Source organism: Protopterus annectens, chromosome 3.part0 (genome assembly GCF_019279795.1).
Source record: "Protopterus annectens isolate FY-2018-M chromosome 3.part0, PAN1.0, whole genome shotgun sequence".
Lineage (NCBI taxonomy): Eukaryota > Metazoa > Chordata > Ceratodontiformes > Protopteridae > Protopterus > Protopterus annectens.
The window spans coordinates 1743833813-1743847553 of record NC_056731.1 but is presented as its reverse complement, the minus strand read 5'-3'; the positions used below and the strand labels follow the sequence as shown (position 1 = coordinate 1743847553).

Below are 13741 nucleotides of genomic sequence, written 5' to 3'. Positions count from 1 at the left end.
TCTCTCTTTATGTATAAATCATATATTTGGGTTCCCAACAATCAAATTTCAGCAAGGAGTAAAAAAAGAGAATTCCATAGACTCTGATTTTCAGATCTTTTGCGTGAGCTCATAGTAATCAATTTCTGGGAGGTAATATAAGTAATTGCCATATTCCTAAAACTGATCCAAGATAACTTTGAGCGATCCATCCAGTGTTTGGTAATATAGAACTTAATTAGAAGACAGACATTAATCAGTAGCCTAAGTCATAGAGGTGACAGATTTATATTAGTAATATGTAGTAAGGCCATTTCCCAAGATAATGTCGACTTATGGTAACCCATTTTACTTAGTCTGACCTTAAGAGAACACCATAGGTTTTGGGCATATTTACAAAACCATAAAATATGGATAATGTCGGCACGTGGGTGTGAACAACAGGGGCAAACAGTGGATACAGATGAGTTAAATTTATTTAAGTGAGTTGGGGTATAATATAAATTATTAATAATCATGAATTGAGTAAGCGTGAACTTCTTAAAGGGGAGTGTTTAAGTGTGAGTTTTATCGAATCCAGTTTTTGTTGGGGGGATATTGTAAAATCTTGTTTATTCCAAAAGTCAGCAAAATTAAGTTCTTTTCTATATAAATATACAGAAAATGCTTTGTATGCAATAGAAATCATATGTTTCTTGGAACCTAGACTTAGTAGAAGCTGTTTAATTATGTTAACTTCCATATCCACGTTATGTTGATTTATTAAGAAGGTTGAGGTGAGTTCCTTTAATTGTCTCAAAGTGGTGGTATAAGCTTTAGACAGAGAAAGTGTTTCTCTAAGTTCTGTCAATGAGAGATGTTTAAGCTTACAAAAATCCCACACCGTAAGATCTTTAATTAAGGGAAGTTTATTCAAGTTAACCACCTGTCCTCCTAGTTTAATATTAGGGTTGAGGTGGAGGGGCTGAAGTAGTAAGAAAGCGTTACCTAATCCTAAAGAGTTGAATAGTTCCTGAAAGTTGTCAATTAGACTTCTTAATACGTTATGTAGTTTAGTCCCTCTAGTTGAAGTTTTCGCCAAAAAAGGTAAAGCTCTGGGATTAATGTTGTTATTAAGAGTGTGTTTATACCAAATTTTAATCCATAAGGGAGTCCACGGGTGGAACCAGGAGTATAATTAGCAATTGCTAAAAGCCTATTAGCATGAGTAATTCTGTAATATAGAATGAGATTGGGCATCGCCATGCCCCCTCTTAATTTAGGAAATGTGAGTTTGTAATAAGACATTCTCACTGACTTTGGGTACCATACAAACTTTGCAATTTCATTCTGTATTTTCTTAATAAAGGTAGTTGCAACCGGGATAGGGATGAGTTGTATTGATATAGAATTTTTGGCAAAATATTCATTTTGACAATAGAGATTTTTGAAAGTGTAGAGAGTTTAAATGTTTGCCATCTTTTCATATCCTGTGAGATAGTGGTCCATATTCTATTTAGGTTAGCTTGCAGAACAGATGAATATGAATGGTCATAAGAGACACCTAAATAATTTAAAGAATGACTGGTATGGATAGGTAAAACCGGGAAAAGATGGGGCTTATGTGCTAAGGGATTAATTTGAAAAATACTAGATTTATTGACATTGATCTTAAAGTCTGAGATTGCTTCAAAGGCATCCAGAGAGTTAATTAATTTCATGGCGTCAGTTAAGGGATACATAAAGTACAGATTCAGGTCATCTGCAAAGGCAGTAAATCTAATATTAGAGTTACAGATTCTAGGAATAGTATGGTAAGATTTCTGTGATATGAACAAGAGCAAAACTTCTAAGTATAGATTGAACAATAGTGGGGATAAGGGGCAGCCCTGTCTGGTTCCACTGGTGATTTTAATCGGATTTGAGAGTTTCTTGTTTATGTATAGCTGGGTCTTTGAACTATTATATAAAGTCTTAATAAGATTTATAAATTCCGGTGGAAGACCAAATTTCTCGAGAGCTAGAAACAGGAAGTTCCAGTTCACCCTGTCAAAGGCTTTGCAAGCATCCAGAATCAAGGCGTATCTGGGGTTAGGATCTTGTTTAGTTATTTTTATTATAGATTCTAGTGTTATGGTGTTATCCCATGTATGTCTATTTCTCACAAAACCAGCCTGTTCAGGGGAGATTAAACCCTCCATTACTTTTTTCAGTCTATTAGCTAGAATGGAGGAAAGAATCTTAATGTCCACATTCATAAGTGATATCGGTCTGTAGTTATTGGGGTTTGTAGTGTCTGATGTATTTTTGGGAATCAGGATAGTTCTAGAATCATTAATGTATGGGTCTTTGATACCATGGTTGATCAAGGATTTAAATAGTTCTAAAAGAATAGGGGTTAGAGTTTCTTTAAATGCCTTATAGAATTGGGAAAACCATCTGGTCCCGGGGCCTTCCCTACTTTCAGATTATCAATAGCTTCTAGGATTTCCTTTGTCGTAATCTGGGATGCTAGTAGGGTTCTTTGTGGTTCGGTAGCTGATGGGAAGGTAATCTCTTTTAAAAATGTTTTCATCTCTTCTTTGGTAGTCATAAAGTTATTGTTATTGTAAGTTTGAGAATATATCTGATGGAAAAGTTGAATAATATTTTCATCCGATCTGTATAATTGGTTGTTGTACTGAAGGCAAGAAATTCTGGGAGATCTAGGTGCATTAAAGATTAAGCTAGCTAATGATTTAGAGGGGTTTGTATATATTCTGAGTACTTAGCTATACATCTATATTCCCATATAGATAGATTGGATTGGTGAAATTCAGACAGCTCTTTTTGTTTTGCAATTAATTCCTTTTCTGTGTTTTCAGAGTAATTATCAATTAGCTTCTTATCTAGATTAGTAATATCCTGATGTAGTTCAGTTAACCTTTTAGCGCGTTTTTTCTTAAGAAAGCTCGCTTTCTTAATAAAATTCCTCTGAGTACAGCTTTAGCTGCGCCCATCTGATATCAAGATAATACTTTCATCTTGTTGAGTACTAAAGAGGTCTTTTAAAACTAGGTTGATCTCACTGATTAGGGATTTGTCTTGTAGGAGATTTGGGTTCAAGGACCAAGTGGGAATTATATTAATTGGATTCTGTGTTAAATTTATTTCTAGCGTTATCCTTGAATGGTCCGATAAGAAACGGGGTTCTGTTGAGAACTTGATTATTCTAGTGTTGAAGTAGTCTGAAATTAGGAAATAATCAATTCGGGACCATGATTTGTGACAGCTAGAGAAGTAGGTAAAGTAATTATATTTATAGTCATACATTTTAGTATTATAGGCAATCGGGTCAGTTAATTCCAAATCCTCAATCAGGTCAAGTAGGGCTTTGCAAGGTACTGAATTTCTTGGGCCAAGTCTACCCAATCGATCTACTTGAGGGTTAATAGCCATATTCCAATCTCCTCCAATTATTAGTAGGTGTTTTGGGAATTTAAGTAGTAAATTATAAATCATCATAATAAAATCTGATTGTTCAGAACATGGACCATAAACGTTAAGAAATAATATCGGGTTATCTATTGCCTGAAAACATGCAGTAAAATAACACCATCTGCCATCTTGGTCATTACCCTTGAGATGATCTGTGCTTGAAAAGACTTCTTAATAATAATCGCGACTCCCTTAGAGTTATTGGTCGAGCCCGAGAAAATAATTTCCCTAATCCATGGCTTTTTACTTTCAGGAGCCCAATCAGTGCTTAGTAGGTGAGTCTCTTGTAGAAAGCATACCTCACATTTAGCTTTTAGGATCAAGTGCATAATTAACTTTTTTTTCCCCACGTTATTGAGACCCCTAACATTCCAGGAGGATACTGTCACGCTATTCATCATATTAAGTATATTAGAGTTAGGTATTCTAAGCAGAAATGAGAAGAGACAGTTCTGTACATATACTTATATAAATATTTATGTAGCATTGCAAAGATGAGGAATAATGAAAAGTGGCATCTACACTTATATCCCATAAGGTTTGGTCAGAGAACTGTAGAACAATGGCACTAACATCTCTCAATATTCTAACCATGCCTACCCATACTCCTATAACTATTGAGAAGATGTATATGTGAAAACTTGTAGTTAGACATGAGTAGTAAAAAACCTTTTTAACTATATTAACTATACTATATACAACAGAATTGAAATAATATTTACACAACTTATACAAGGTCGTACCAGGTCCAATCACAGACATCCAGACCCTACATAACGTCCTATCAGCATCCGACAAGTCTTATGACAAAGCTATAGTTAAAAGGCTTATATTTGCAGAGTAAAAGAATAAAAAGTAGAAAAAATACTTTCCAGTAAAATGCTACAAAAGTATTACTACTTAGCATAAAGTTGCAATAATTGTATCTTAATTATATGCAATTAGTCAAAACAGCAAGTATAATATGTTCTGTTTCAGGAACTAGCAATATTGTGTTTGGAATTTGGTATACCATACCCGGATCTCTTCATCGGGGATCTCAGACAATAATAAGTATCCATAAGAATGACAAGGCAACGAACAGTGCTAATAGCCTATTAAGTTCTTAATAGGTCAACACATATGAGAAGCAGGCATGAAATGAGTATATGTATAGCGTCTCCATGACCGATGGTTTCCGTAAAGGGAAGATGAATGCCCTGCTATAGTCCGGTCTAGGTTCGCACATCAAATCCAGTGCAAGCATGTAAGTCCAACGGAAACTTGAGTCTCTTCCTGTACGTGCACCAATTAGTGCTACCTGTGTGTCACCTTCAAGAAGCCTATTTTCAACTGCTAGTTCTGTATATATGGTTCCTGAGGATTAAATCAGCACATCCAGACAATATAAAGAAAGATTTATTTTCAGCCTACATTTTCCACCTTGCAAGGTGCGTATTATTTACTGTAGAGTAACAAGGGCTTGATTTGCAAGTATATATTACTTGTTTGGCAATGTATAGCTAGTTGGAGGGGTCTGCTCCAAAATATTTGAGGAACACTGCTCTAGCTTCGTTCGGGGATGAGACCGATAGCTTAAGGTCTTGGTGTGTGAAGGACAATGTTGAGGGAAACTTCATTTGGAATTTAATTTTCTTTTGTATAAGATCAGCGCAGTACGGAGCAAGTTTGCGTCACATCTCTCGGATTTCAAATGGAAGATCCTGTGTAAATATTAACTGTTGGTTATTCCATGTAAATCTCTTGTTTTTTTTAAAGGTTGACAAAATAAGTTGTACGTCTTGAAAGTGAAGCATTTTGATGTAGACTGGTCTTGGTGCGGAGGCTGCTTGCTGGCTCCGAAGTGCTCTGTGGGCCCTCTCAATACTAAAATTATGTACAGGGTCAGTATCTTTACATAAGTCCTTAAATATTTGTGTTGCTACCTCCATAAGCTGACTATGCTCGTATTTCTCATTTAAGCCCCTGATTATCAAGTTATTTCGTCTGCTACGTGCCTCTAGGTCCACTAGTTTGGATTGTATGGACTTAATAGCTTTATCCTTCTCTTGGAGGATTCTGCCATAGATTGTATTTCTAACTCATTTGTTTTGGATCTGTCTTCAACCAACTCAAGCCTGTCTATAATTTTGTGTAGTGAGGTATTAACTGTGTTAACTTTGGATGTCAGATCTTCAATTGCTACTTGTAGAGGAGTGAGCGATTTTTAATTCATCCATCACCGATGCTTTCTGGGTTCTGCCTAGCGGTTCTTTGGAGTGCTCCGATATCTGTTTGGATGATCTCAGTCTTTTAGTCTCTTTTTCTGGGGAAGTATTGATGGCTGAGAATTTAGATTTGGTTGTTTGGGTGTCCATACTTTCCGATTCTCTTGGTGTTTTACTCATTTTGCGAAGGTTACCGGAGCTGTCAGTTAGGATGGTGCTGAAGTTAGGGCCTCTAATAGCCACGTGCCGGATCAGATGCGCAAGCAAAACTATGTTTATGGCTCTCTTAGTCAGCCCCGATGTTAATGAAGTCTCTGATCACCTTTTTATAACTGGTTATTTATGGATTTAGCGCATAGTATGTTCTCAGCTCGTTCCTGTATGGTTTAAAAAGCCAAAATCAAAGGTAATTGCCGGAGCTGCAGGAAAGGGTACCTCTTAGATGCCCACCATCTTGGATCCAGCATGTTTTATTTATTGTTGTGGTGAGGTTTAGCTCACTAGAGCGAGTGGTTAGCAGTGATGTGGATTTCTTTAGGTGGAGCATGTCCATCAATTCTGAGTTGGACATGGCTTTGTAAGTCAGGCAGAGATCACGTCTGAGTAAGTGATATGCCACTGAGTACAGCCGGAGTGTTTCCAGTCAGGCTGCATAGGACATATGTTTGAGGCCAGTAATCCTCTTGGTGAGGTACTTTTGTGGTGTTTCCAGCTGTTGGAAGTGTCTTGTGAGGTACATCCCAGATGGGGCATTGTACTCTATGATGGGTCTGATGAGTGACGAGTAGAAGGGCACTATAACCTCTTTATTTCTAGATGTGAACCCTTTAGTAATTAGATACATAGAAGGATTTGCTACCTACTTTGGCAATATGATTGTCAAAGGAGAGATTACTATCTACCTGGGTCCCCAGATCTCTTATTACATCTTCTGTATTAAGGAGGCTGCCACCTATATGGTAATTTATGGGTGTTTTGTTTTTCCCAAACAGGATGACTGCATTTTTTGGCATTTAGCTTGAGACCATGACTTTGACACCAGGTGATCATCTCAGTAAGGCCCTTTTGGAGTATGTCCGTGTCAGCCAGAGAGTCAATTATGGCTCCCAGTTTGCAGTCGTCGGTGAACTTAGTTAGCCATAGTACTCCTGTGTTTGCCTGTATTTCTGAGAAATATATGCCAAACAGTAGGGGTCCCAGGACCAAGCCTTGTGGGACACCACTTGTGACTGGTTTAGAGTCGGACCTGGAGCCCGCTATTCTTATTGTGTGAGTTCTGTCTGTAAACCAGTTGGCAACCCATCTTGTGACGCAGGGGTTTATGTTCAGGCTGGTGAGTTTTTCTTTAATACCCGAGTGGGGAATGGTGTCAAAAGCCTTGGTGAGGTCAAGGTAGGCTGTGTGAACCACCTTCCCCTCATCTATGGCCTTGGTGACTGCCTCGAAGAAGTCAACCAGGTTTAGTAGGCATGATCTGCCCTTAACAAAGCCGAACTGGATTGGGTCAAGTGTTTGGAGGTTCCCAATGTCTTTGTTAATGAGTTCCATGATGATGCACTCCATAGCCTTGCAGGCCAGGCTAGTCGGGCTTATGGGGCGATAGTTACCACAGTTGTGGCTCCTCCTTTGTGGAGCAGAATAACCATTGCTATGTGCCATTCTATGGGCATGTAGCCTGTGGAGAGGCTGAGGTTGAACAGTGTGTTTAGGTGGGGGGTAAGTTCATTCTGTAGTTTGTGCAAGATGCAGCCTGCGACACCATCTGGCCCCACTGACGCTGTGCTTTTGGCTTTTGAAAGGGCTGTTTTCACCTGTGTGTCTGTGATTTCTGGGCTACTACACTTTTCTGGTATTATTGTGGGCCCTTTTGGGGGTGAGAGGGGGTGAAGTTTGCACTGAATCTATCTGCCAGGATGTTGGTAATATCAGTAGGTTCAGTATATTTTGTGCTATTTTGCACTAGCTCAGATCATATCTGTGAGTTGCCACTTAGATTCTTGACATAGCTAAAGAAGGCTTTGTGGTTATCTTTCGAATCCTTGGCTATTTTTCTTTCTAAGTTAGCCTTGGATGATTTTATGCAGGACCTTAGTTTCTTACTGATACTGATCACGAATGTCTTTCCTTCTTGGGATTTGCTTTTTTTCTGAACTAGTTTCCTCCTTCTATTGTATAGCCTGTTTATGGCAGGGGTCCACCAGACTGGTTTCCTTCCCTTACGGGAGTGAGTCTTGGTTTTGCTAGGGATGGCATGATCCATGCATCCTTGTAGGTGCTCATAGAGTGCATTTGTAAAGGTTCCTGTATCTTTGACATTGTTATCCTTTAGTGTGGGGGCTGTGAAACTTACCACCTCTGTCTTAAGTAAGGTGAAGTTTGCTATTTGAAGTTTTTCACTGTGGTTTCCTTGGTTGGGGATGGTGGTGTGGTGTGGACATCCAGAGTGATTAGTTTATGGTCTGATATAACCAGTGATGGGTTGACCTCTGGTGCGGAACACCTGTCACCCATGTTGGTGATGACCAGGTCCAATATGTTTTCACCTCTGGTAGGGGAGTTTACCAGCTGATAGAGGCATTTGAGTTGATAAATTACAGGAAGCTCTGGACCTGGGAGTTTGTACTTGAGTAGTTTTCCCAATTAACAGTAGGGTAATTGAAATCGTCCAATATCAGGGTGTTCGGTAGGACCTTCATGTTTTCCAGTGTCTCTAGAAAGGTGGAATGGTGGTCCTGGGTCATGGAGGATGATCTGTAGCAGGCCACAGTTTGCATTGCAGATTTGCCTGATGTTAGTTGCACATGGATGATCTCAGAGGTATCATGCTGCACCACTAACCTGGAGGTGTAGGCATCCATGATGAATATGGATACACCCCCTGCTTTTGTGTTTCGGTCCATGTTCTGTGGCCGAAATGTGTGGTATGAGTTGTAGCCCAGTAGTGCTGGGGTGCTCTGTGAAGCCTTGAACCAGGTTTCAGTTACTGCACAGATGTCGACGTTCTCCATACTGAGGAGTGCTTTGAGCATGTGCATTGGCGTTGAGTAGCATAAGCCTCATTTTTTTATTTGTGCTGTTTATGGAGGTGGGTTTGACTTTTGAGCCTTGCCTAAAAAAGGCACTATGGGGGCAGCAAGAGCCTTGGCCAGTATTCGAAAGCCTAGGGGTGACAGGTGCAAGCCGTCTTTTGCGAAGCAACGAGACTTGTCAAGCATGTTGTCCCAGCCTGACAGACACTGGATCCCCTTTGAATGACACCAGAAACTTATCCAATTGTTGAAATTGATCATTTTTTCTTTATACTGTGGTATCATTCTTGGTGAGGGCAGTATGCTACTCAGGGTCATACCCGCCTGGGCTACATGATCAGAGAGCTCCCATGTCTTTTTGCATGTAGTCCAAGGAGGTACATCTCAGGTCATTCACACCAACATGAACAATGACAGAGTCATATTTGTACTTGTTCTGGAGTGACCTGAGTGCTTGTGTTATGTGGCGGATTCTGGCTCCCGACAGGCAGCTAACAGTAAACTTCTCCTTGTCCAGCCTAGTGAGTGGGACATCAGTGTGCCTGAATATAGAGTCGCCTGTTACTAGTGTGTTAGGTATGTTATTTTGCCTTAAGGGCTGTGATTGTGCGGCACACTGATTTTGTGTTTTATGTGTTGTCTGGTTTGTGACGGGAGGTACAGGTTTTTTCGGTGCCTGCTTTGGAGGTCTCTGATGCTTTTGCAGGTTTTTATTTAGAGCCTCCGAGTATGATTTAGTGTATTTATGTGTATTTTTTGCCAGTGCTGGTTTAGTATGTCTATGTGAGGCTGGATTTGTGGTGCAAGTGTTAACCTTCTCCTCATGACTGCCTGTTCCAGTCTTGGGTGGAGAAAGCTTAGCCTCCAATTTAGCTATATATGTTAATGTTTTGTGGTAAGAGGAGAGGGTTGTTTGTGTACATGAAGCAGTTGTAACATTGTCTCAGGATACCCAGGTTCACCAGCTGGACTGGAGAGTATACCTGAAATTACCCTTTGGTCATGCCTGAATAGTAGGGTGAGCTGCTTAGTCGCTTGGTTGGTGAGGGGTGAATAATGAGCCTTGCCCTGCTGGACAATCAAGTGTCGGGGTATATTAGTGCTTGCTATTAGGTCTGTGCAAGTGCTGGACTCTAGGATGCTTTTTAAGTGCTTAGGTTGAGAGTTAGACTACTTTCAAGGGAAAAACTGAAGAGGAGACTTGGTGGAGCTGGGAATAATTTAGCCCTAGCTAACCAGCGCTGCCCGAACGTGCAAAACTGTGCAAACGTGTTTTTTACAGCAGGGAAATGAAAGAGAAATTAGCCCAAAATGGCCTATAAACTACTAACGTCTGGGCTGGAACCACTCTTCCAGGGACAGATGACTGCTTAAAGCTCCCTCTCTCACAGGTAAACAGAGAAACCTACTTCTATCCAAGTAAGGTATGGGCAACTCAGAAACTTGTAACACAGCCCTGATTTCAGCACTAGCCTGAAAACTGGACTATAGTAGCTTAGAAATGCAGGAAACAAGGAAAACATTTTTTAAAAGATAAGGCAAAAACAGTAAAAAATACACTTAAAACAGCTTTAAACAGACAGTAAAAATACACTTAAAACAACTTTAGATGACTACAATCACTCAGAAAAGGCTTTTAAACAAATTACCCAATTAACCAGTAAAAAAATCTCAAAACTGAGCCCTGTTCCTGTAGTCTTCAATCAGACAAGTTCTAACTGCACACTCCTGCCACTGGGGTGCAAGGGAACCTTCTCCAAAAAAAAAGGCCTGGGTTAGTGCTCAAGTTATACAAACAAATCTAGATTCAGCAGGCCTGAATCTAGTTTATGCGACAGCAAACAAGGCACACCAATTTCAGTAAGAAACAGTTCAGATATGCAGGTACTATAAGCCTCTAACCAGAAATTCCCAGCTCAGAAGGGCAGAGTCCAGCCTCTCCTCCCAGAAGAGTGCAGACCACAAACCTTCTTAATGTAAAATGACTGGCCTGAAGCCCAAGTACTTAAACCAGAACTAATACACTTTTAGAATAACAGACACTGAGCCTTCAATCAGCAGTTCCCAATTTAGAAGGATGTAAGCTACCTGTCCTGCCACAACAGTGCAGACCACAAACCTTTTTAATGTAAAATAACTGGCCTGAAGCCCAAGTGCTTAGACCAAAAGGCTTAGAATGATAGCTAGACTTTAATCAGGTTACTACCAAGCAGTAATAAATACAATTGAATACGTTTAAGAAGGCCTGGATTAGTGCTCACATTATACAAACAAAGCTAGATTCAGCAGGACTGAATCTAGTCTATGCTACAGCAAACAAGGTGCACCGATTTCAGTAAGAAACAGTTCAAATATGCAGGCACTATAAGCCTTTAACCAGAAATTTCCAGCTCAGAAGGGCAGAGTCCAGCCTCTCCTCCCACAAGAGTGCAGACCACAAACCTTCTTAATGTAAAATAACTGGCCTGTAGCACAAGTGCTTAAACCAGAACTAATACACTTTTAGAATAACAGACACTGAGCCTTCAATCAGCAGTTCCAGACTTAGAAGGATGTAAGATACCTGTCATGCCACAACAGTGCAGACCACAAACTTTCTTAATGTAAAACAACTGGTCTGAAGCCCAAGTGCTTAAACCAAAAGGCTTAGAATGATAGTTACACCAAGCAGTAATAAATACAATTGAGTACTTTTAAGATGACGCAAAAGCAAAATAATGGTGGATGGAAATTGTATATAGTCATCCACCTTGCTGCATATTGTTTCCAGGAATTTTGTCAAGATACAGCTGGCAGCTGTCTGTAACACTTCCATGTCATCCCTCATGTGTCTCTGGAATGTCCCAGATGTAAGTACACCCAGGCTGAGACACACTATGGTTTGGGACTATATTATAACAACGAACGATCAAATGATCGAACATTGTTATCTCAAACTGTAAAGTTCGTATTCACAAGACATCGAACAACCGGAACAGCAATTTTTTTTCCCAGGGAAAAAAATCGCTGTTCCCAAAAAAAAAAAAACACATTAAAACATTGCATAAAGTGGGGGGTTTTGCCCCTCACACACCCCCTACTTAAATATACCAACTCCGAGATTGCACTACAGTGCCAAAAATGGCAAAGTGACGAAGCGGCCAAGTGACTTCTTTCCCAGGAAAAGAATTGGCTTATATGCCGCTTCATCATTTTGCCTTTTTGACATTTCAAGTTCAACCAAGACGCATTCAACAAAATGCGTCTTCGGTTATCTGATAGGAACCCTTTGGTTTCAATGGGGTTGGGGTTTCCTCACAGAGTCTGCACAGACGTATGTGGGCCGCAAATGTTACAGACAACCTGCACTAGTTGTCTATCTAGCTGGTATCTGTTGATTGTTTACTGGTCTGACAACTGGCTTAGTTGCAGCCTTGCTCTGACTCTAGCTGGCTGCCTTTTAGGATGCACAGCCACATCCTCATTTATGGTTTGCATCACTGCGGCCTGTTGCAGTAAATTAACAGCAGGTTGCATTTTTATATGATTTTTTTCAGTTTTATTATGGCTTTTAATGTACCTTGTAGTATTCACTTGAACTCCTTGGTGTCTGGAAAATATGCACCAAGGATTTTAGAAACATGGTCAGCATGGCTGTTTGTCACATTTACGTTGCATCATGTGTGCACTATTTGTTTTGGAGTCAGATTGGCATGCATGGAATACCTAATTATCCTACACTGAATACTTAAGTACTTGGTCTAGCTTTAGCATGGCTTCTGAAATTGCATCCACAGCAGGTCAGCTGAAGTCTTCCTTCTGCGTGCTGCACTGTCCACAAATAGGTTCTGTGAACTTTATGGAATCTGGCCCATTGTGTTCCATATGTGTGAGTTAGAGGGCTGTGCCTCATCAGATCCAGGTTCATTAAGAGTATCTACATTTTACATGTCAACAGATGCTTCCGCACCTGCAGTATCAGTGAGGTATAACACTTTCAAGTAATATTAGTTCTTGTATTTCCTTACAGCTTTACCAGTCCACCCTAAGCTTTCATATGTATGCTGCACTTTATTCCCCACAAATATATTGATTTGACCATTTTTTTAGACTATGGCTACTACTTGTTGCAACAACTATGGATACTTCACTCCATTAAATTATTTTTTACTCACACTGGAATTCTCTATCTCATCTTCATTTCCAGTGAGTCTGTCTCCTCATCATAGTCATTTTTATTTATTATTTATTTATTTTACATTTGTTGACCGGGCTAGTCCAGCTGGATCAATGTCCATTTTCAGTGGAGGCCCGGGGAGAAAAGCTCCATTGGTTAAACAAGATTAGAGAATACAAATACACATAAAACAAAAGCAATAAGTATAAAGGATAAGAAGATTTTAGTATAGGTAATACACATCTAAGAGTAAAAAATATCCATAACAAGAAAATATTCAAGTAAATGGTTAACGACTTTCAATACGAAATTTGATAGTATCTAGTCATACAGTGTATCAATACATTGTTTTGAAAAAATGGTAGACAATATAACATTTTTTTTTTTTTTTTAATACAACATATATGAGATCAGTAATATCTACAAAGATATTATGTCAGAGGAAGTCACTCAGGATATCATAGCAGAGAAGGAAGAATTGTGGTATAGGAAATGAAGAAGGCAGGTTAGTCAGTGTTGGTACAAGAGCAAAGCCAGAATTTATTAAGATGTATTTGCAGTTGTTTTTTAAAGAGTGGAAGAGTGGCCAAAGAGGAGATATTTGATGGAAGGTTGTTCCATATTTTGCCAACTGAGTTGGAAAAAAGGCAATTACCTGCAGAATTAATAGTTTTGGTACTATTAACTAGTAGTTTGTCTGAAGAACATAGTTGTTTCAGGTTGTTGTAGGGAGTCAAGAGATTAGTGAGAACTAGTGTTTTAGATGGTTGATATAGAATTTTGTGAGCTATTAAGAGTTGTTGATAAATGAGCTTGTTAGGAAGTTCAAGCCAGTCTAGTTGTTTTAAGTTTAGACAGTGGTGAGTTCTAAACTGAGATCCTGTGGCAAATCGAGCAATATTATGGTAAGATGT

The 13741-nt window shown here is 39.4% G+C and overlaps 1 long non-coding RNA gene across 1 annotated transcript in view; it reads right to left on the bottom strand.

Moving 5' to 3' along the window:
* Positions 1-13741, bottom strand: part of LOC122796999 — a 419884-nt gene that overhangs the window by 288282 nt on the left and 117861 nt on the right. The window lies entirely within an intron of this gene.